Below are 22,490 nucleotides of genomic sequence, written 5' to 3'. Positions count from 1 at the left end.
GCACTTCCATCTTATTCTTGCTTTCCTGATTTTACCAGAGCCAGAAATCAAAGCATACTTAAGAGACTCAGTCCTCTTAATCTACAGCCTGTCCTGTTCCACTTCAACCTACTCAGCCATTTGACTTTGCTGGATTATCCAGATAAGTGCTAACTAAGGGAGGGAACAGAATTATTAGGCACTAGCTACACTCTTTTGGATTCGAATCTATCATGACTCTGGGAAGGTTAATTATCAGGAAACTAATCATCCCATGAGAATGCATCAAGCTTGGTATTTACACCTTATTAGTGCATTCCATACCCTTTACTCTGTAATGAAAATGCTGCATAACAGAGAAAAAAAATTTTTCCTATAGCCTACGTTTAAGGAGAGCCCTTAGAGTAGTCAGTCATCTCTTCATTTCTCAACAGCTCCACTCTTTTGGATGGGACTCCATAATGCCCCACATGCCTTGTAATTTTGTAGTTCCTTTCCCCTCTTCCTTTCAGCTTCTTTTTGTGTGCTGCCTTAACCCAAGAGATTGTAAGCTCCTTGAGGGCAGAGACTGTCTCTGTTTCATATTTGTGTGCCAAGCATTTAACATAGTGTTTGTCATATTGATTGACTGACTGACTTTAACCTCCTTATTTCTGGACATTTGGTCTCTCTTAAAACAACCCTAAATCATATTAGTTTAAACATTTTATTTTCTTCTGTCATATTACACTATTGACATATGAAGTCATGAAATTACCCTACACTCTTTTCAGAAAAAAATAAACAGCTGTCTAATCATGCCTCTCACATGTCTATATGCTACACTTGTAAAGTTGATTCTTTTGAACTTGTTGGGGATGGAAGCTCAATTCCAGGTGGACAGTCTCGGGCGGGTAAAGGTGGGAACTTCTAAATCTTAGAGTTCTCACGAGACCCCCCAGGAAACGACTGGGAATCGAGGTGAACCGAGCTATCTCGTGTATTTCCGCCTCTTCCCGTGAGAAACGTGATGGGAGAGAGCTCTCCCCGCCCTCGAGATTGTCCCGGATTGGAGCACACCTGTTGTTACCTAACAGGCTCGGTATTGACGTGCAAACTACGCGATGGGAGAGTTTAAGTAGGATCAGGAAAGCCTGAAAGCTCTCTTGGGCGGAGGGGCACGGAGCGGTGAGGACAACAAGGCTCCGCTTTTCCTCTCTCCTCTCTCCCCTCCCCCTCTCTCCCCACTTGTATTCTACTTCCAATCTCTTATTGTAAGATCTTTGCCTCCTTGGGAGATTCTTCACTCCCTCCTAAGGAAGAATTCCCCTGCACTTGTAACTAGACCCTGAAATAAAGCTCAACCCTTGTTCGACTCTGGAACGTCCGTTCTCTCATACGAGCATCCGGTTTGGCCAACCGAAGACCTCGGGATAGAGGTAAGAAGACTCGGGTAGCCCTCAGGCCTCTAGGCCTGGCATGAACTCAAGTGTAAGATTATATTTATTCATATTGAATTTCTTCTTATTAGATTCAAGTCAATGCTCTAGCTCAGTGATACTTCAATTTTGTTGTTGTTGCGGCATAGAAGTCATTGGTATTCTGGTGAAGCTATGAAACACTTCTTACTTGTGATACTTTCTTCTGTCTAGGTTTCTATGGCACGGCTCTCTTCTGGTTTGCCTCTAGGTATCTGACTGTGCCTTCTCAGTCCCCTTGCTGGATCTTCTTCTAGATCATATAAACTAACCATGGAATTCCCGGAAGGTTCTGTCTTGTGCCCACTTCTTTTCCCTCTCTATACTATTTCTTTGGTGATCTTACTAGCTCCAATGGATTAAATTAACTTCTCTGTTAGTCTCAATTAATCTCAGATCTAATTATCCAAACTTAAACTCTCTGTTAGTCTCAAGTAGTATCAGATTTATTTATCCAAACTTAAACTCTCTAATGACTTGTAGTCTCACATCTCTAGCTGTCTGTTGGTCTTCATGAACTCTAGTCTCAGAGATATCTTAAATTAAATATAATCCAAAAGTGAAATCATTATCCTCCCCTCAAATTCTCGTATATTCCTAAATTTCCTATTATTGTTAAATATACCACCATCCTCCTAGTTCCCTAGGCTCACAATCTAAGTGTAATCCATGATTCTTCACCTTCTCTCACCTCCAATATTCAATTAGATATCAAGTCCTATTGTTTCCACCTTCTTAACACCTCTTTCAAATCCTCCCCTTCTCTCTTGTAACATTGCCACTATCCTAATGCAGGCCCCCTTCACTTAACTTCTGGACTATTATAATAGCTTTCTGGTTGGACTTTCCTCAGATTTCTCTTTGCTCCAATTTATCCAGTAATTTACAAAATTCATCTTCCTAACTTAATGCAGATCTGACCATATAAATCCCTACCTGTTCAATGAACTTCAATGGTTCTCTATTGTAAAATAAAATATAGAAATTTCTGTTTGGCTTTTAAAGTGTTTCATAACTTTTTCTATCATGGTTCTAGTCTTTACACACCTTCTGACCTCCATGTACTTTGTGATCCAATGACGCTGGTCTTCTTGATATTCCTTTGACAGGGACCTCATCTCCCAAATAAAGATATTCTCACTTGCTGGATCCCATACCTACAATTATCTCCCTTCTCATCTCTGTCTCCTAGCATCCCTTTCTTCAGGTCTTAGAATAGTCCTTTAGGCCCTAGTCACTGATTACCTATAGGAGTTAATGAACAAGCTGAAGTCAAGATCAATAGTTTATTGTTTTTATATTCTGCTCTCCTCACATTTGAAAAAATTGGGGCATTTGCTCTTTTCTAATTAAGTGGTATCATTTTCCACAGTCTTTCAAATATCATTCATCTTTATTTAGCACTCACATCTGTCCATTTTTTTCAGGATCCAAGGATATAATTAATCTAAACCAGGTGACATGAATTCATCAAAACAATTTTAAGCTCTTCTATTATCTTCTTATTTAATTGGGTGTCAATTACCTGTTAACCATTTTATTTCTCAGGAATTTTCAGTGCAAAGTTAATTCTCCTTGGCAGAAAAAGTAGGAGGCAGATAAATTGGAACAGTTCTGTTGTCAGTTACCATCTACCACAAGCTATGATCCTATCCTTTCTTTCTTACTCCTCCTCTTAATATAGATTTAAAAATTCTATTGCCTTTCATTTTCCTCAATTGCATTAGTTTATTCTGAGTTTCAGCACTTCTGATGGTGATTTATAGAACCATGCTGTTATTTTATCTTGTGTTTCCTTTGATTTTATCTTCTGTAAGTATCTTTTCAAAATCAGAGTTGGTTGGGGAGTTCATTCTGTTATTCTCATAGATCTGTTGTGACAGTTCTTGTTTGCATTTTTCCCCTCCACATTATGCTTATATCATTTCATGTCTTCAAAATATTATTTAGAAGTGTTTATATCCCTAGTTAAATGACTTGTCTTGAATAATTTCAGTCCATAGAATCCCAATTATCCTTCATTGGGATCCTTTGAGATGTTTTCCAAAAATCTAGGGTACATATATAAATATCAGTAATTTTCATCTCCATCTCTATCACAAACTCAAGGAAGTCAATTTTGACTATTAATGTGCTTGTTTTTCTTCCACTGATCTTTAGCTAAGTACTCCTCACTCTATTTCTCAATTTGGTTTATGGAAATTCTCATATGATGATACCTTCCTAATACGCTATGGTGCTTCTCTCATCTTTGTACATTTTCTTTTTCTTTTTAATAAGGTAAACCCATCCAAAGCCATGTTGTTTTCATAGGTTTCATCCCACCACAGCTTACTTATGGATACAGGAAGTAATTTTACCCCTTGCTTTATGATTTTATCTGTAATTTAAAGAGTTTGAACTAGATCTCTTTTGGGTTCCATTTCAGCTTATAATTGTGTGATCCTATGAGTAGTACCATTGCCGGATGTATTGTTTTGATATAACTTGTAGGGTTATAAGACATTTTCACTAGATCATACCCTTCCCATTTGGTCAAAGACTGAAGCTGTAACCAACGTTTTTATAAAAACAAGATCTCTTTAACTAGTAACTTTTCTTATCTAAACGCCATGGTTAGTAAGGATGACAGAAAAAAATATATGTGTATAACTATATAATGAATATATTTCTCAATGCTTATTAAATTTGAAGATGATACAGAATGATGAGTGATCATTAAGACCCTACATGATGAGTGAAATATCCATTCTAGAATTGGGTTAACTCACAAAAGATGAAATTCTATTTATTAACAAAAGGCATTGAGAGCCCAGAAATCATGACAGATGTTCAATATTCAACTCTTCTGTCAGACATTTAACTACAAAACCTATAGGTATATAGAAATTCAATTACTATGTAGGGGTTAAGTCATTGTGAGTACATGAAAATCAAATTTCAGAACAAACACATCTATCTGCATATTTGTTGGGGCCTGTGATTTATTGTTCAGAGATGAATATACAAGTTTGTATATAGTTATCAGAATGGTGATTTCCCTGGTAAAGAAAATTCCTTAGTGAGGAAATTCTTTCTGTCTATGATTTTCTACATATTCTTTACAATTTTAAGTCTTTCAAAATTCCCTGCTTTAGTAAGAGGCTACATGACTTGCCTTATAGCTACACAGCCAGTATGTATCAAGGATAGGATTTAATTCTGTTTTCATAACTTCTAGAATAGCTCTCTATTCATTATATTAACTTGCCTCCAAAGTATAAACACACACACACACACACACACACACACACACACACATATATTAGATGTGCACACTTGCATGTCTTTATGTAGGAATCTGTGTGCTTATATATACATATATGTATGAATGTATGTTTATGCACATATATGTATACACATACATATATACATACATGTGCATACATACACACATATATAAATGTATCAGTTTAAGAAATATAGTTTTAATACATCTTAAAGTTTCCAGTAATGTGCTGCTATATTTTCCAAGCAACCAGACTTATTTAACAAAATATAAAATAACAAATTTTATTCAGAACATTTATTGGATTTCTTATAAACAGTTTTTTGTGAAAATGTTTGATAAATGCATTTTCTTGAATAGATAAAATTTTACCTATATATTATACATTTATTTTCCTTGAAATTTCTTTTAAAAACAGATATTAAGGCAAATAGCTTCCTGGAAAGATGGCTTCCAGTTTCATTTTCTTGTTATTATTATTTTTATAATGGTCCTTAATTAGTATACAAATTTCAAAGGTGGATGCATAAATGTGCATAAATATGCAATAGTCAAAATAAATTATTTCGGGTTTTAATACCACTAAATAATATAAATGGAACAGAAGGATCTGTGAAGTTTCAAGAAATAAGGCAACAAAAAATGACATTCTCTGTTCTGCTTATGCAATTCTCAACTAATGAAGAAAAATGGGAAATTAGGTATAGTGTACTTCCCAGATTTTTCTTTACATGATCATCAAGGTCCAGCCAGAAAGGGAATCTTTGAAAAAATATTCAACTAAGAATCAGGGCACATAGTATATTATTTTTTAGCTGTGCTTTCATAAGGCACACAGTCCTTTTCCCAATTTGAAAGCATTTTCTGCTTTAATAAGTGTTGTTACCTTAATGACAAGTATTTACAAATAATTTAAATTCAAAGGAAAATCAAACTTCAAACTATAAATTATTTCTTGCAATTAAATAAGAGAAACTGTCTGCTACAGTTCTTATGATTATATGATCCTATCAACTGAGAAAAGGAATGACCTTTTGCTATTTTTCTCATGAAGAATTTTTAGGTAAAATCACCTTGTAGATCCTTATTTAACTTCCTATAATATGGATTATTATCTAGTTGTTACTTTAAAAAAAATGCATGAGGTAGCAATGAACTTATGGCCAGATCTCTGATGCCAAGTTCCATCAACTTTCAGTTTCCATCAAACTATCTCATCAACATCCTATTATTTTACCTGTTACTTTTACTTCTGACATTGCTTCAAAGAATATAAAGCTTTGGAAATCTGTTTCTTTTATGTTATCAAACAACATATAAACCCAACCCATGCCCTCAATAATGAGCAAGTTATCATCTCTACAGCAGTTCTTTTTGCTTAAATAAATACATTTTCAAAAAACGCACTTTTGAATTTGCAATTGATAATATAAATCATCTTTGAAAATATAAGCACTTGGCTTTAGAATGAACCTCAACATGCTTTATTTGGATGAATATAGAGATATACTTACATAATGACATAATTACACAAATTAGAAAGAGAAATGTTCTGAGTAAATTTCATAATTCAGTTTTTAATAATTTGAGATATGTTTGGACTCTAAAACATTACTATCCAGAGAAACATAACTTGCCATTGGTTCGAAATTTGCTTCAACCTTTTTATGTGGCAACGTATTATATAAATTACTATATATTTTTTTATAGATAGCCAATAAACAACTTCAAGCTCTAGTGATGATTTTAGCTTCCTTGATTACTGATATTGATTGCTAAGGCTGAATCAATTGTTCAGTGATCTGAATCATCATGAAGATGTCTGTAATGAATAGCTGTGAAGTATGCCAAACTCTGGATCCATTCATTGCAGTCATAAAATTGTAGCTATGGATGTGCTAAGATTACGAATATTTCAAAAGAATGCAAAAAACATAAAAAGATTATCTTCCTGAACTGTACAATTGTTAGACAATGAACAAAATGTTCTAACAAGTAGTAATGGAGAGATACAATTTTCCTTTACCATTAGCTTGTTTTTCAGTTCATTTCAGGGGCACTTTCTGAAGAGGCATTTTATGAGCAGACTGATTGATACAGGTAATGCACTTTCCCCATTGCCTTATAATGGTGCAGGTACTTTTATCATGTAAAGTGTTCAAAAAGAATCTGAATCAACAGTAGGATGTATGAATTCATTAGCACTAATGTTTCTTTTTTCTGACTTTAAAAAATACCTTTTTTCTTCCTCTTTTTCCTTCTTTTTCTCTTCTTTTCATTCTGTCTCTTTTAGGTACATCATGCTCTTTTATGAAGAGCATATAAATCAAAAACTAGACCTGCTAAATTGAATATGTCATATTACTTTTTTACTTTGTTCTTTTTACCTTTGAGGTAACTAAATACTAATTACTATAATTGCTATTAACCATGTTTTGCTTGTTTTTCTTTTTTGTCTCCAGTTAAAAGAAAAATCTTAAAAAATACATCTGGTTTCCCATCACCGTGGAAAAGAAAGTTCTTTTGATAATCAGTTGGAGAGAGGATTCTGGGAAGATGGAGGAGTAGGTCAGAAAATTCCAAGCTCTCAAGATTTCCCCCCACAAACGAGAAAAAAATAGGACCTTCAGGAGAAAAAAGTGCAGGTAAAAACAAATAAGAACAGGGGCACAACCAGGGTCTTCCTGGGGCAATTTGAGAACATGACAAGAAAAATTCCAGGAAAAGGTTTGGTCCCAGTGAAGAATAACTACCTCTAGGCTAGAGTCTGCTTCATCAACAAACAGCAACCCACTTAAACAAGTGGCAAGCCCTGGAGTTAATTGGTTTTGAGAAGCTACCTCAGCCCCAGCCACAATAATTTTATCCCCAGGATAGTGAGGAGAGTTGTGTTTCAGTCTGGGAAGATCCAGGGAACTTCTACTGAGAAGGATGCCAGACCCAGCAGTGCTGAAGAGAGTGAGAGTGGCAGGAGTGATAAGGGATCAGCGCATGCCTGGTGAGTGCAGAAGTAGTGGGGCAGAAATCCTTTGTCTGTGGGCACTTATAGGAGTGTAGAAGTTTGTCTGTGCTTCCAGGCTAGAGGAAAGAAAGTAAGCTCTGAGGCAAGAAGCACCATCTCCCACACCCCAGGGACAGAGGTGCTTACAAAAATTAATCAACTACCACAAAAAAAAAAAAAATCACAGGCAAAAGAGAAAGAATTCAACCCTAGAAAGCTATTGTGGAAATATTGTGGGAATACCATTCAAAGGAGGATATTGAAGTAAAGAAACCACCAAAGAGTAACATCAAATGGTCACTGCCCAAAAAAGAATTCATAGAAGGTGTTAAAAAAGACTTTAAAAATCAAATGGGAGAGATGGAGCAAAAGCTAAAAGAAATGAGAATAATTCAAGAAAAACAAGAAGATTATGAAAGGAAATTCAACCCATTAGAAAAAGAGATCCAGAATCTTACGGAGGAAAATAACATTTTAAAAATTAGAATTGGGCAAGACAAAGTCAGCAAAATTATGAAATATCAAGAAATAATTAAACAAAATATGAATAATGAAAAATAGAAGAGAAAGTGAAACATTTTTCTTATAAGAAAAAGCAACATATTTGGAGAATAGATTAAGAAGAGAAAACATAAAAATAACCTAACTGAAAGTTATGATAAAGAAAGAATCTTGATACAATAATACAAGAAATAATTACAGAAAGTTATCCTGAAGCATTAGAACAAGGGGATGAAGGAGGGGAAATAGAAATAGAAAAAAAAATCCATTGATCACCACTTAAAAGAGATTGTGTGAGGAAAACTTATAGATATAGTCAAATCCAGAAACTTCCATCTCAGGGATAAAATATTAAAAGCACCAAGATTAAAACAATTTAAATATGATGGTGCCACAATTAGAATCACATGAGACGTGTCAGTGGACCACAAGTCAGAACACTATTTATCAAACAACAAAAGAACTGGGACTCTGGGCAAAAATATCATACCCAGGAAAATTAAGCATAATCCTGACTGAAAAAAAAAATGGACTTTTGATCAACTGTCAGACTTGCAAGACTTTATTTTAAAAAGAAGCTGAACTTAATACAAGATTTGATATACAAGAGCCAAGAAAAATACAAGGTGCATACGATAGACTGATTATAAGGAATTCATAAGGACAGCCTATTCAATTTTTATTATGTGTAAAATGTATGTCTAAGATTCTTATTAATAATTGGGTAACTCATAAGAAAGACTGGGGTAAACTTGAGTATGATATGAATTTAAATAGTAAAACCATTTAGGAACAGCTAAAAGGGGTAATTATTTTATACAAATGAGGTACAAGGGAAGAATCAATAGAGAGGAAGTAGATGGGGGAGGAGGGCAGGTAGTTCTTCTAACCTACTTTCATTGAAGAAGGAAGAGAGAGCAATACATATATATTTAAGAGAGTATAAAAGTCTTCTAAATTCAGAAGAAATAAAATGGTAGGGGCATAGGGAGGGCGAGAGGACAAGGGAGGGATCTTTAGAGGGGAGGGTGAGAGAATAGATAAAATGTGGTTATAGATGGGTTTTTAGCTTTCTGGGAATGGGAGAATAGGGGGGGAATCCTTGGAGGGAAATATGCAAAGTAGAAGGTAGAAGTAAAATAAAGGAGGCAAGAGGAATAAGAAACAAGAGATATGCAGAAACATAAAAGACAAAGACCAGTTATAGTATTTGTTTGAGAAAGTATATGTTTATGTATTTATGTATATGTGTATGTATATATCTATAGCTACAGAGAAACATATCGAAACTATTATAGCCTTGTGGATGGGGTGTAAGCGGGGGGGAAAGAACAAAGTAAAAAGTGCACAAAAGAAAACAAAATTTAAAAGGACACAAAGAAAAGATGGACAGTTCTCAACGTAGCATGTATTATTTATCACATAGACTTCCGTGAAATGAAAATTAATCGTTACATATTTTGAATTATTTCATATTCTGCTATGTACATGACATACTTTTTTTCTTTCTTTCTTACTTTGTATTAAAGTTCCAATATTTAAGTTTAGGGCATGTTTTTGTTTTTTTTCTCAATTCTATATTTGTGTTCTGGCCTTTGAGTCTAAATAATGAAAAAAAATCATTTATAAGAGAATTGAACCCTAAACTCTACAGGGATATTAAAGCTGTTTATTTTCCCCTTAAAAAAACTCAATGCCTTTTTTCTTGTGTAACAATTCGTCATTAATTCTGATTCTGCTCATTCAGATTTTGTCAACATACAAACCAAATTCTGTTTTTTAATTTTGTGCTCAGTTGGGAAAAGTTTTCTTCTTAGGTTATCTTCAAAGAAGGAAAGAAAAACTGAAGGTCAATGGGAAGTTAGAGTAGATTGATGATGATTGAAAAGTTCAAAATGGTAACATGGGTCTTTCGGAGTTGTAAAATGGACCAAGGGAGAAGAAGTTAGTCATAAAACCATTGACAGGTTATTATAGCTTGTCAACACGCAACAAAAAGAATGAAGCAAGGCATTTTTGAGATAAAGGTTCCAGGAAGAAGTTATCACAGGGCAGGTGAGGGATGAAGAAATTGAAATCTTCATCAGATGTTAAGTATGCTTTAAGTTACATCTACTCTTCAGGCATCTTGCAACTACTTATTAAAAGCACATGTTTGCCCCCACTGGAATGTAAGCTGCTGGAGCACAGGGACCCTTTTTACCTTATGTTTTCTTCCCTCAGCACTCAACACAATGCTCAACACAATAAATATTTAATATATATTTTTGTGTGTGTCACTCTAGGTACTAGGCTCTAAAAATACAAAGGCAATAAAAATAGTACTTGTTCTCAAACAGATTTCATTCTCTCTGGAAGAGAACATGGATATATTTAATAAATATAAAATGTATCCAAAATACAAGTTGAGGGGGGCACTAAAGCTTGGCAAGGAAGGAGGGCAATAGAGCTTGGAGGAAACAAAGGACGTCAATGTTGTTAGGAAAAAAGATTTTTTGGAATTCTTATGGGAGTACGATGAACTATTCAACTGTATTTTCTCTATTATCTAGCTAAGATTAATCCATAAATATAGACTACAGGTGGTATCTTATTAACTAATTCTTCCAGCTATAAAATATCATAATGAGATTCTATATTGATATAACATTGTTGATTTGATATCAAGGGATCTGGTCTTCAATCCCAGCTCTATCACTTAGCAACTGTACAACTTTTAACAAACTACTCTTGGGTCTGACTTTTCTCATCTGTAAAATAAAGCATTAGAAGAGAAGAAGATAAAGGTTTCCTTTCTGACTCTATGAAGTTATACACTTAAGATGACTACAGCATCATGGTTATACTGACAATGATTACTTTAAAATCTGTTTTGAAAAGAAATTAAGCATTTTCTTTGTACAGAATGTCTTTGGGGATAGTTTAGGATGAAGGTCATGCCTTCAAAGTGGCATCCTAAGGAATGAAAATCCAGAAAGAATTCAGAATGCCATTGAAAACTGTGGCTATTATAATCTATATATTTAGGAATACAGATTGCGTCCAGAACTAGATTGTCATCTTAATGTTAGGAAGTATCATTCAGGTGTCTTGGATTACACTTAGAATAAAACATTTTTAGATAACTAATATGATAATGACAAAATATGCATTTTTTCTTTTCTTTAATAAGTGAAGATAAATCTAATTTTAAAAATTCCAGTAAGTTCATCAAAATCATGCAAACATTACTAATTTCAAACTCGAGTTATAGATTATAAGATGCTTTTCTCAAGCACTGTTCCTTGGAAGGGGAATGAACTCATTTGACAATATGTATGGATAATTGTGGTTTGGGTTCCTCATTGCCTCACTAAGACTTCAAGTTGTTCACGTACTGACCTAGCTTCACAGTGATAGAAGTGATAACAGTGATTTTATACATCAAGAATGATGGATTGTACATGCCTTAGCTGACCCACAACTCCAGGAGAAATACCAGGAGCAGAACAGAAGTCTGTACATACTTGTAGATCTGACCAAAGCCTTTAACACTGCTGGTCATGAGGGCTTATGGAAAATTATGTCAAAATTTGGTTGCCCAGAGAAGTTCATCAGTATTCATCAATTTTATGATAGCATATTTGCCCAGGTTCTGGATAGTGGACAATGCTCTTATGTCTTCCCAGTCATCATTGGAGTGAAATGGGGCTGTGTACTTGCTCCCATGTTTTTTAGCATGATGTTTTCATCCATGCCTTCAAATGTTTTCATGATGGTGAACATAGCTTCAAGATCAGCTACTGTACTGATGATAAATTATTCAATTTGAAAAGGCCAAAAGCCAAGACCAAGTGTTGGTGCATGATTGTCTATTTGAAGATGATTGTGCACTCAATGCAGCCTCTGAAGCTGAGATGCAACAAAGGATGGATCAATCCTCTGTTGCCTGTGGTAATTTTGACCTAATAATTAATACCAAAAAAACACAGGTGCTCCATCAGCCACCACCACACCATCTATATGTGGAACCATTGGTTACAACAAATGGAGAAGTTCCGAATACTGTAGATAAGTTCACTTACCTTGGTAGTGTGCTTTCCAGGAATGTACACATTTACAATGAGGTTGAAGCACACATTGCCAGAGCTAAATCAATGTTTGGGAGCTCAAAAAGTTTAAGAGCAAAGACGTATTAGAAAGACTACCAAACTGAAGGTCTACAGAGCTGTTGTGCTGACCTCATTGTTGTATGCCTGTGAAACATTGACAGTCTACCAGCGCCATGCCAGGAAACTGAATCGCTTCCATTTGAACTGTCTTAGGAAGATTCTGAAGATCACCTGTCAGGATAAGGTACCAGTCATTGAGGTCCCTACTAAAACTAAACTGCCACACATTTAAACTATGCTTCAGAAAGTTCAACTCTGATGGGCTGGCCACGTTGTTAGAATGCAAAGCCTAAGCTTGCCAAAAAGACTACTTCACAGAGTACTTACAAGGGGCAAATGATCACATGGTGGTCAAAAGAAGTGATACAAAGACCTCAAGGTCTCAAGAACTATGGAATTGATTGTGCAACATAGGAGACACTGGCACAAGACAGTTCAGCATAGTAGGCCTACATCACAAAGGTTGCTGTGCTCTATGAGCAAAGCAGAATTGAGACAGCACAAAGGAAACATAGGATGTGCAAATTTGGAGTATCCACCCCAAATGTTCACATTGACTTTCTGTGCCCAATCTATGGTAAAGCATTCTGAGCTCATATTGGTCTGATCAGCCACAGTCGGACACATTGAAACTCGACCTTATCGTGGTGATTTCATTTTGGGCCTCTGGGGTAACAAAGGACAACAACCAACCGACTAACCTATTCTACTGATCCACCACTCTCTCACCTAGTACCACATTATTTTGATGATTACTTCTTTGCAATACAGTTTCAAATCTGGTACCACTAGACAACATTCATCCTATTATTTTCATGTATCCCATTGATATTCTTGACCTTTTGTTCTTCCAGATTAATTTTCCTATTATATTTTCTGGTTCTGTAAAATAATTTTTGGTAGTTTGATTGGTATGGCATTGAAGAAGTAAATTAGTTTATGTAGAATAATCATTTTAATTACATTGGTTTGGTTTTCCCATGAGCAATTTTTTTCCAGTTTTTCAGACCTGATTTTATTTGTGTAAAAATGTGTTGTTATTATGCTTTTGACAGTTGTGACAAACCCAGTTTGTCATGGCAGGTATAGTCTCAACTCTTTTATATTATCTGTGGTTATTTTAAAGGAAATCTCTTTCTCTTTCTTCCTGCTGGATTTTGTTGATAACATATAGAAATGCTGATGATTTCTGTGGATTTCTTTTATATGCTGCAACTCTTATAAGGCTGTTAATTATTTCAACTAGTTTTTTAGCTGATTCTCTACAATTCTCCAAGGATACCATCATATCATCTGCAAAAGATGATAGTTTTGTTCCCTAATTGCCTATTCTAATTCCTTCTTTCCTTCATTTTTTATTGCTGTAGCTAGAATTCCTAGTACAATGTGGAATAATAGTGAAAATGATGAATATGCTTACTTCACCTCTAAGCTTATTTTAAAAGGTTTCTAATGTATCCACATTATATATAATTCTTGCTCTTGATTTTAGATACTGCTTGTCTTTTTTAATAGAAAATTCCATTTATTCCTTTGTTTTCCACTGTTTTTTAACAGTGATTAGTGTTGCATTTTGTCAAATTTTTCTGCATCTATTGAGATAATCATATGATTTCTCTTGGTTTTGTTATTGATATGATTAACTGTACTTACAATTTTTCTAGTATTGAACCAGCTCTCCATTCCTGGTATAAATCTCACCAGGCCATAATGTATGATGTTTGTCGTCTGTTGCTGGGATCTCTTTGCAAATATGTCATTTAAAACTTTTACATTAATATTAGACAAATTGGTCTATAGTTTTCTTTTTCTATTTTCATTCTTCCTGATTTAGTTATTAGAACAATATTTGTGTCATAAAAGGAATTTGGTAGGACTCTCTCTTTATCTGTTTTTCCAAATAGTTTAGCTAGTATTGGAATTAATTGTTTTATTTTTTTTTTTTAATTTTGGTAGAATTAACTTTTGAATTCATCTGTTCCTGAGGATATTTCCTTAGGGAACTCATTGAGGGCCTGTTCAATTTGGTTTTTAACATTAGATTATTTAGGTATTCTCTTTCTTTTTCTGCTAATCTGTGCAATTAGGCTTTTGTAAATATTCATCCATTTTATTTATTTTGTTAGATTCATTGGCATATAATTGGACAAAACCGCTCCTAATAATTGCTTTAACTTCCTTTTCATTGTTGGTGAATTCGCCCTTTTTATTTTTGATACTGATAATTTGATTTGCTTCATTTTTTAATAAATTAGCATTTTTTAATATTAGGCAACTGACTCTCTCAAATCAATAAGGACAGGCTCCACAATATCCTGACTCGTATTATATTACCTAGAATGTTTATAATATTGTATACATTCCTTCCAATTCCAGTCTCTGAATCCTTGAATTAGCTGACTTTCACATCTGGATTACATGTTCAGCTTACCTCTTTTTCTTGGGATCCCTAGTTTTCTTCATCATTCACCTCAATCATTCTACAAGATGCCTTTCCTAATTCCATATGCTTTAATGCTTTCTATCCTAAATTCCCCATGTATCAATTTTCTATGCACGTACATATATATATCTCTAATAAACATATAAATTTATGTACATCTGTACATAAATATATATATACATATACACATGTGTGTCACATGTATTTGTCACTCAATAAAATGTGAGCTCCTTGAAAGCAAGACATTTTTTTTACTTTTTCTTTGCACTTTAAGAACCTTGAAGCAAGCTGGATATCTATTAGGTAATTGATGAACACCCACTGATTACTTAATCAATTGATGGTGAACTCGACTATAATATCAAAGGTTAGTTCTCAACTGAGCTGTGTTAAAATTGAACTTAGTTAGACTTTATTCTAGAGTTGAAGTTGTTCATAGGAATTGGTCAGAAAAGTGATCTTAAATTTTCCTTCCTTATATTCTTCTTGTTTTCTTCTAGACCTTCCAGTTTTCTCTAGTTTTTATCTAACAAGAAAATTCTTTCCTGAGAGTTTTTGTTTGGGTTATTATATAAAATAATGTTTTCAGAAAAAAATAGTTCAGATGCATTTGCAAAAAACAGAAATATGATTTCTCAAGTTTATTGGAATGTTGCCCTTCAAGGGAACATAATGCATTACTTTTTTTTGCTGATTAATTATGTTAATTCATTAATATTTCTAAAAGATTAAGAATGTTGGGAAACGAGATTTGTTTGACATGAGTATTTAAAATAATGAACAATATTTGAAGAAAAAAGATACTGCAATGCCAAGTAAATTATAAAAATATAGTAATAAAGATCATAGTAAAGTGGGAAAAACAGGCATTTTAGGAAGTACAGTAAAGAGATATCAAGGGTCTATAGATCTATTTTTATGGTTAGAACTCTAGTCACTGATACTTGTTTCCTCTTATCTTACCTGGGAAAAGAAAATGACCTGATATAAAATTTAAAAAAATGTGTAAGCCAGCCACAGTAATTTAGTACTAGTTCTGTCAGATGACAGATGTAATTGGGCTTCAACAGACAGTATTGCCTACACCTCAGTCTCTCTAAGGATCCATTAACAACTGTCCTTTTGTGCCTAAATGGTGAATGAAATATCTGTCAGTATAAATGCTTACCTGAAGGTTATAAGAAAATCAAGTTATCTGAGAATAAGTGTTCTAAAGTCTGGACACATTCAGGTCAATAAATTGATTGTATGTTTTATAAACAATCCAGTGTTATATTTCCCCATGAATCCAATAAACCAATGAAGAGATGGCTGCAGTAAAGATAGGTAGGTTATGTCACATGACCTAATCTTCTACAGGGGTCAGTGCATGCAAGAATTATGGAAAGCCTCAAAAATGAACTGTTCTGATGAAAAGGGGGAATTTCTCACAGAGAGTTACCTGGATCTGAGATCCATTATCAGATTCAGCTAAGCAAACACATGTTCTAGCTATCAGGTACTTAGAACCACCATTGTCATGGGGCAAGGGGAGATAAGGAATAAAGGGAGAGAAATGTCCTATATCCTCCTTGTTGGAAGTCGAAGGATGAGCTAGTTGGTAGAGGCCCAGACTGGTACATTCCAAAGCACGGGGAAGGCAGAGCTCTATTTCCTTGGAGGTCCCCAAAACATAATAGGGGTGGAAGTTCCTACTAACTCTGTGATAAATCCCAGGTAGATGAGGCCACAGTCAGAGAAAGGGAAAGCAATAAAATAGAAAATACCGGTAATATACATAGCATTCTAATATAACTTCTTCTAGTCACTCCCATTACTTTACATGTACATGTGTGTATGTGTGTGTATATATCATGATATATATGATTATATGTGTGTGTACAAACACACATAGCAGGATGGGGATGTATGTAATAAAGACCATGAAATATAGCAGTGGATTTCTGATAACAATCAAATATGCTATATTCATTGGTTTCCATGATTTTATGAATCATCTTGGACCCAAAGGATTAAAATGATCACTAGTATACACCTTTATTTCACTTGAGATTCTAACTCTTTTATTTCAAGTGAATTTTATGCAAAATATATGTTTACCTAAATTCAATAAACCTTTCATAGTTTAAATAGTAGAAAGCTAAATATACAAAGTAACAAAGGTTGCTTCATCATTATTATTACCTTGTCAGGTGCCAGTCATGGTTAGGGAACAACTCTCAAATTAATTACTTCCCTTTGTTTCTGCCTAGAGTTCTTTGGTGTTATAGAAATCTTTAATGAGTATTAGTAAATAAACTTTTAAAATATTACACATTTTTAAGTATTCTAAAAGGAAATTAACTTTTGAGTATTTTTTTCTTTTTGTTAGCTATAATGGAAATTCTATGAATTAAATTTCTACACAGCTACTTTATTGATGGTATTGATTATTTTATATGTTACCATTGCTTTTGTTATGTTTACTAAATCATCATGTAATATGAAAATAGGCATGATTTTTTCTACTTTGTCAATGCATATTCTGCTCATTTATCTTTCTTGGCTTTTTCTTATACCTAGTACTTTTATAATTACTTCAAATATTAGTACAGATGTAATCATTTTTGCTTTACCCCTGATTGTGATTAGAAAGTTTCCAGGGTTACTATGTTGCAAATAAGTCTAGTTCTGACCTTTAGCTGTATATTTCGATAATGATGATAATAATGATATCAAAAAATGATATTTTCTCACTTAAAATTTATAAAGATTTTAATGTAAATGGGCATACTTTGTCAAAAATCTCATAATCTAATTTTAATCATCAAGACTTTTTGTTATTTATATGATTAATTTGGTTAGTTTTTTATTGTTTAAAGCTCCTCATATCATTGATATACATTTAATTTGGTGCCAATGATTTTTTCATCAATATTTATTAGTGAAATAGGTATATGAATCTGTTTTCTCATTCTTATCTAGTTATGACTCTATATAATGATAAAATTTTAAGAGTCTTCCAAATTTCTAAAAATTTATCATATAAATATTAATTGCTTTCTAAGTATTTCAGAGAATTTTCTTATAAAATTACTTGCATCTGGCTCCCTTTCATATAAACTTTCATAGTTCATCTGCAGTTTGCTCAGTATCTCTTTTGAAGATTGAATTAGTTAATATTTAATTTTCATTTTGTATTTGGGCATTTTTAATTTTGGTAGATAATCACCCATTTCCTTTAAATTCTAAGTTTTCTGCCCAATTAAACAGTTATGTCTAATTGTGTCTGACAATTCTGTTTCTGTTCCTTAACTATGCACTTACCTTGTTGACTTTTAGGGTTTTTTTTATTACTTTAATTTGGTTTCTCACTATCCCTCTTGATAATGTAAAATAATGACCTAGAGATTATTAGTGTTAAAATAACTCAAAATAGAACAGTCCTATGGCAAAAGCCATTTGGAAACATGGCCCCTGGCAGCTGTGCTGAGCTGAGAAGGAGGGGAGGAAGGAGGACGACTGACTGTTCCATAAAAACACAGAATCACCAGTTCCTGCTTTGATGTGACAAGTGACTGCCCAGAACATATCTTGCTTCTGTAGATCAGCTACAGCAGGATTCCATGGTAGCTGGGAAGAACTTTCTGAAAACCAGGACCTCCGGGGCCTCAGAAATATAAAGCCCTAAAGTTTCAAAAGTTAAAGACAGTTGAAAAGGAGGAAAAGGAAGGAAAATATGAATCCCCACAGCCATCGTCACACCAGTCTGCTGAGCCAGCAGATGCAGGAAAAATAGAAAGATCAGAAGACGCTGGGGCAGCCCCTGCTGCACCCTAAGCCTCAGCTTCCCCTAAACCACGGCTTTCTATCCAAGACTGGTGCCCATGTATGAAGATCCCACGCTGCCAGAGGGCTGAATGAGAAAACTCAAGCTATTTCAGGCAGCTCGGCTGGGAAGTAGGTTGTCTGTTTGATCAATCCACATCGAAAAGCGTTTCACTCCAAGGTAGAGTTGATTGAACACTTCGAAAAGGAGGAGACACCTCCCTGGTGTCTAATGATTTTGACTTCCAGGTAACTAGGAGAGGGAGCCCCTTCCGACGAGAGCAGGAACCACCTAAGAAGTTCAAATTCCCCAAGGCTCCAGGGACAGTCTCAGGGAGAGGACGGCCTAAAGGGAGCGGCACAGTGAAACCGAGGGCTACAGCCTTAGAAGGGGTCCAGGTCAAAAGGATGATTGAAAAAAGTCCTGGGAAGCTCCTAGTCAAGATGCCTTCTCAGCCTTCACCCCAGGGAAAGCTAAAGGGGGTGGGGCCGCCACTCCCACCAAAGTCTTGGTGATCAAATACATAGGCAGGAAGCAGAAAGTAGAGAGCGAGCCACAAGTCATCCCTAAAAAGCAGGGACAGAAGCCAGAGAGTATAGTGGCTACGGCTGCTGGAAGCCAAGAAGGAAAGCAATCAGTCTTCCATCAGATTCATTCATGAAACTGTGCTGCCCATCGAAAAGCAGACGACCCAGGAAACCGTCAACATCTAGGAGAAGGAAGTGATGAAGTCTCTGCTTGGCTCAGATGTGGGGGAGAAGAATGACTCAAGCCTGGAAAGGGCCCAGGTAGGAAAAGCAAAGAGCAGCCCCAAAGGGTGAAGAGTAGTACCTCCTCTTCCCCACTCCACCTCACACAAAGCAGCACCAGTACCACCACTACTACCCTTTGTCAGAGTCACCCAAGACCCAACCCCTCACCCTAAACCAGAGAGCTCCAAGGACGGCCAAAGCCCCCCACCTCCACTCTCAGTACTTAACTAGCAAAGTTTGAAAAATAAAGATGATGGCAAGGCGGGGGGGGGGGGGGGGGGAGGACCTGAATGAGAGTGATGGCTGCACAAAGGAGCCCGCTTTGACTCAGCCTATGGCTGCAGCCCCCATGACAACCATCACTGCGGCAGCAGAAAAGTACATCCACTGAGCACAGAGAGACCGAAATGACATTGTTTCGTCTTCTATGCCAAGGCCAAATGGAGAGGAGCCTGAGCGCAGAGCAGAACGCCCATGACACAGAGAGAAATCTGACTTTTTAAAAAGTGGATTTAAAGAGCAAAAAACAAAGACAGCTGTTATCTCTTCTCCTTCAAAAAAGAATAACTCAAAATATTTTAATCTATTCCATAATGTTCATTTTTTTCAACTTTTCCTATTTTCTATAATTAAAGCTTTTTATCCTCTCCTAACCAACTCTCCGTGGGTATGTTCCAAGATTCTGTTCTGAAATCTCTCCTCTTTTTGTTCTACACTGCTTCACTTGGTGATTGTATCAAATCCAGTGGATTGGCCTATCATGTCTGTAGATTGTTCCCAGCTCTTGCGCATCATCTAAGCTACAGCTTCTCATCACCCAATGCCGTCCCAAAATGAATTTTGCAAAGTTTTCTCAAGCAAACCAGAATACATTGTGCTTTTGCCCAAACTTTTCTATTTTATAGATTTCCTTATTACTGTCCAGGGCACCACCATCCTCCCAGGGGTTCATCTTTTTAAACTATGATGTTATATTTTATTCCTCTTTCTCATTCTCATCACATAGAACTTTGCCAAAACTTATCTTCTCTACTTTTAGAATATCATCCATGTCTGTATCCTTCTCTCTAGTCATGAATCCATATTTCAGACCTTGGTCATACTGCTATAGCCTTCCAATGTTCCTGACACAAATTTCACAATCACCCTGTCTTCCAACTGAAGCATCATTGTTGACTTCTCACCGTCTTTCACCATCCCCATCCAATCTATCTTGAACTTCTGTCTATTCCACCTTTATAACATGCCTCAGGTGTACCCTGTTTTCTTCTCTGCCATGATTACCCACATGGTAGAGACCAAAATTACTTCATAACTAGAGTATTGCACTAATTTTTCTGTTGATCTCCCTGCTTTAAGTCTCTCCTCACTCCAGTCCATTCTCCACTCACCTCTGCAACTGATCTTTCCAAAGCACAAATATGACCACATAATTCCCATATTTCATCAAGCCATTGCTTCTTTAACACTTCCAGGAAAACTATGCATCTCCTTTTTGGAATTCAGAGCTATTTGTAATTCCCCTCTCCCCCCCCCCTTTTTTTATTTCTAGTCTTCTTATACCTTACTCACTACAAAATGCTCTAAGATTCAGTGACATTGGCTTCCTAGTTCTTCGTCAAATAAGACACTTCAGCAAATAATTGAGGACATTTTCACTGGCTGTCCCACATGCTTAGAATCCTCTCGCTCCTTATCTCTGCCTCTTAGTTTTCTGGCTACCTTCAGTTCCCAACGAAAATCCCACCTTATACAGGAAGCCTTTCCTTATCACTTGAGCCTTCTCTATGCTGATTATCTACAATTTATTCAGCATATGTCCTGTTGGTACATAACTGTTTACAAATTGTCCCCCATTAGACTATGAGCTCCTTGAAAATAGGGACTGTCTCTTTATATGTCCAACATTGAGCATAGTTCCTAGAATACAGTAAATATTAAATATAAACTTATAAGTTCACACTATATCTTTAAGTTCAGAACCTTTTGTGTGTTGACATCAAATGTTTACTCCTGTTATTCTATTTTTTAATTAAATTATGTTATTTGTTTTCAGTGTTCGACAAGAACTTCCATATGTCTTAGATTACTTTCCCCTCAATCTCTCCTCCCTCTCAGCTCCCTCCCTGAGACAGCATACAGTCCTATATAGGTTCTACACGTACATTCCTACTAAATACATGTTGCATAGAAGAATTAAAATGTATGGGGGAAACCATCAAAGAAAACAAAACATAATACAAAAGAAAATGCTCTATTTCTAACTGCGATCTAATCCCATAGTGCTTTCTCTGGATGTGGAAGGCATTTTGTGTCGAGTCCATTGGAAATTTTTGAAGTCCATGCATTTCAATGAAGTAGTAAGTCTGCCAGAAAAATTCCTCACACACTGTGGTTGTTGCTGTGCACAAAGTTCTCCTGGTTTTGCTCCTGGGAAAAGATAAATTTCCTCTAAAGAGAAGAGCAAATAACCAGTGGATTCAAAATCAAAATAGATTGCCAAAGAAAGAATTGTTTACTACTGTATTGAGAGCAGGGGTATATTTGGAAGCACAGACAGTACTCCAAGTAATGAATTATAAAGAATGTTCTGAAAAAAGGGACTTGATACTAGACAAAACAGACAAGTAAGAATTACCCCTATAGATCTTCCTGAACCCTTGTATCCGGGATTGTCACACCTTCAGGGAAAATAAGAAGTTGGCCAAGCCCCAGCGCAGATTAAAGAAATTCACAGACCCCACATCAATTTGATCATATATTAGAAAAATGGATCAAATACTGAAACTAGGGCATTAAAAATTGAAACATACTGTTTTTTACTCTCTTTTTATTACTCAATGATTTTTTTGGTCTTTTTTTTCTTTTGCAGCTTGGCTAATATGGAAATGTCTTGCATGACTACACATTTATAATCCATATCAAATTGTTTGCAATCTCAGGGAAGAGGGGAGAGCAGGAAAGGAGGGAAAGTATTTGGAAATTAAAATTTGAAATAAAAATTAATATTAAAATTTTTGATTTGCATGTAATTGAGAAATGTTTTTAAAATAGGGAAAAAGGAAAAATAGAAAAAGATCATTGATGGCTGGTTTCATTTGAGTGATGCTGTTGGAAGCTAACTTGCAGG

General features: G+C 35.3%; 1 pseudogene; it reads left to right on the top strand.

Moving 5' to 3' along the window:
- Positions 1 to 1,082: 1,082 nt before the first annotated feature.
- LOC140512278 (methyl-CpG-binding protein 2 pseudogene) lies at positions 1,083 to 19,855 on the top strand (annotated as a pseudogene).
- Positions 19,856 to 22,490: the final 2,635 nt, after the last annotated feature.

This window comes from Notamacropus eugenii, chromosome 6 (genome assembly GCF_028372415.1).
Source record: "Notamacropus eugenii isolate mMacEug1 chromosome 6, mMacEug1.pri_v2, whole genome shotgun sequence".
Classification (NCBI taxonomy): domain Eukaryota; kingdom Metazoa; phylum Chordata; class Mammalia; order Diprotodontia; family Macropodidae; genus Notamacropus; species Notamacropus eugenii.
This window is presented reverse-complemented; position numbering and strand designations above follow the sequence as displayed.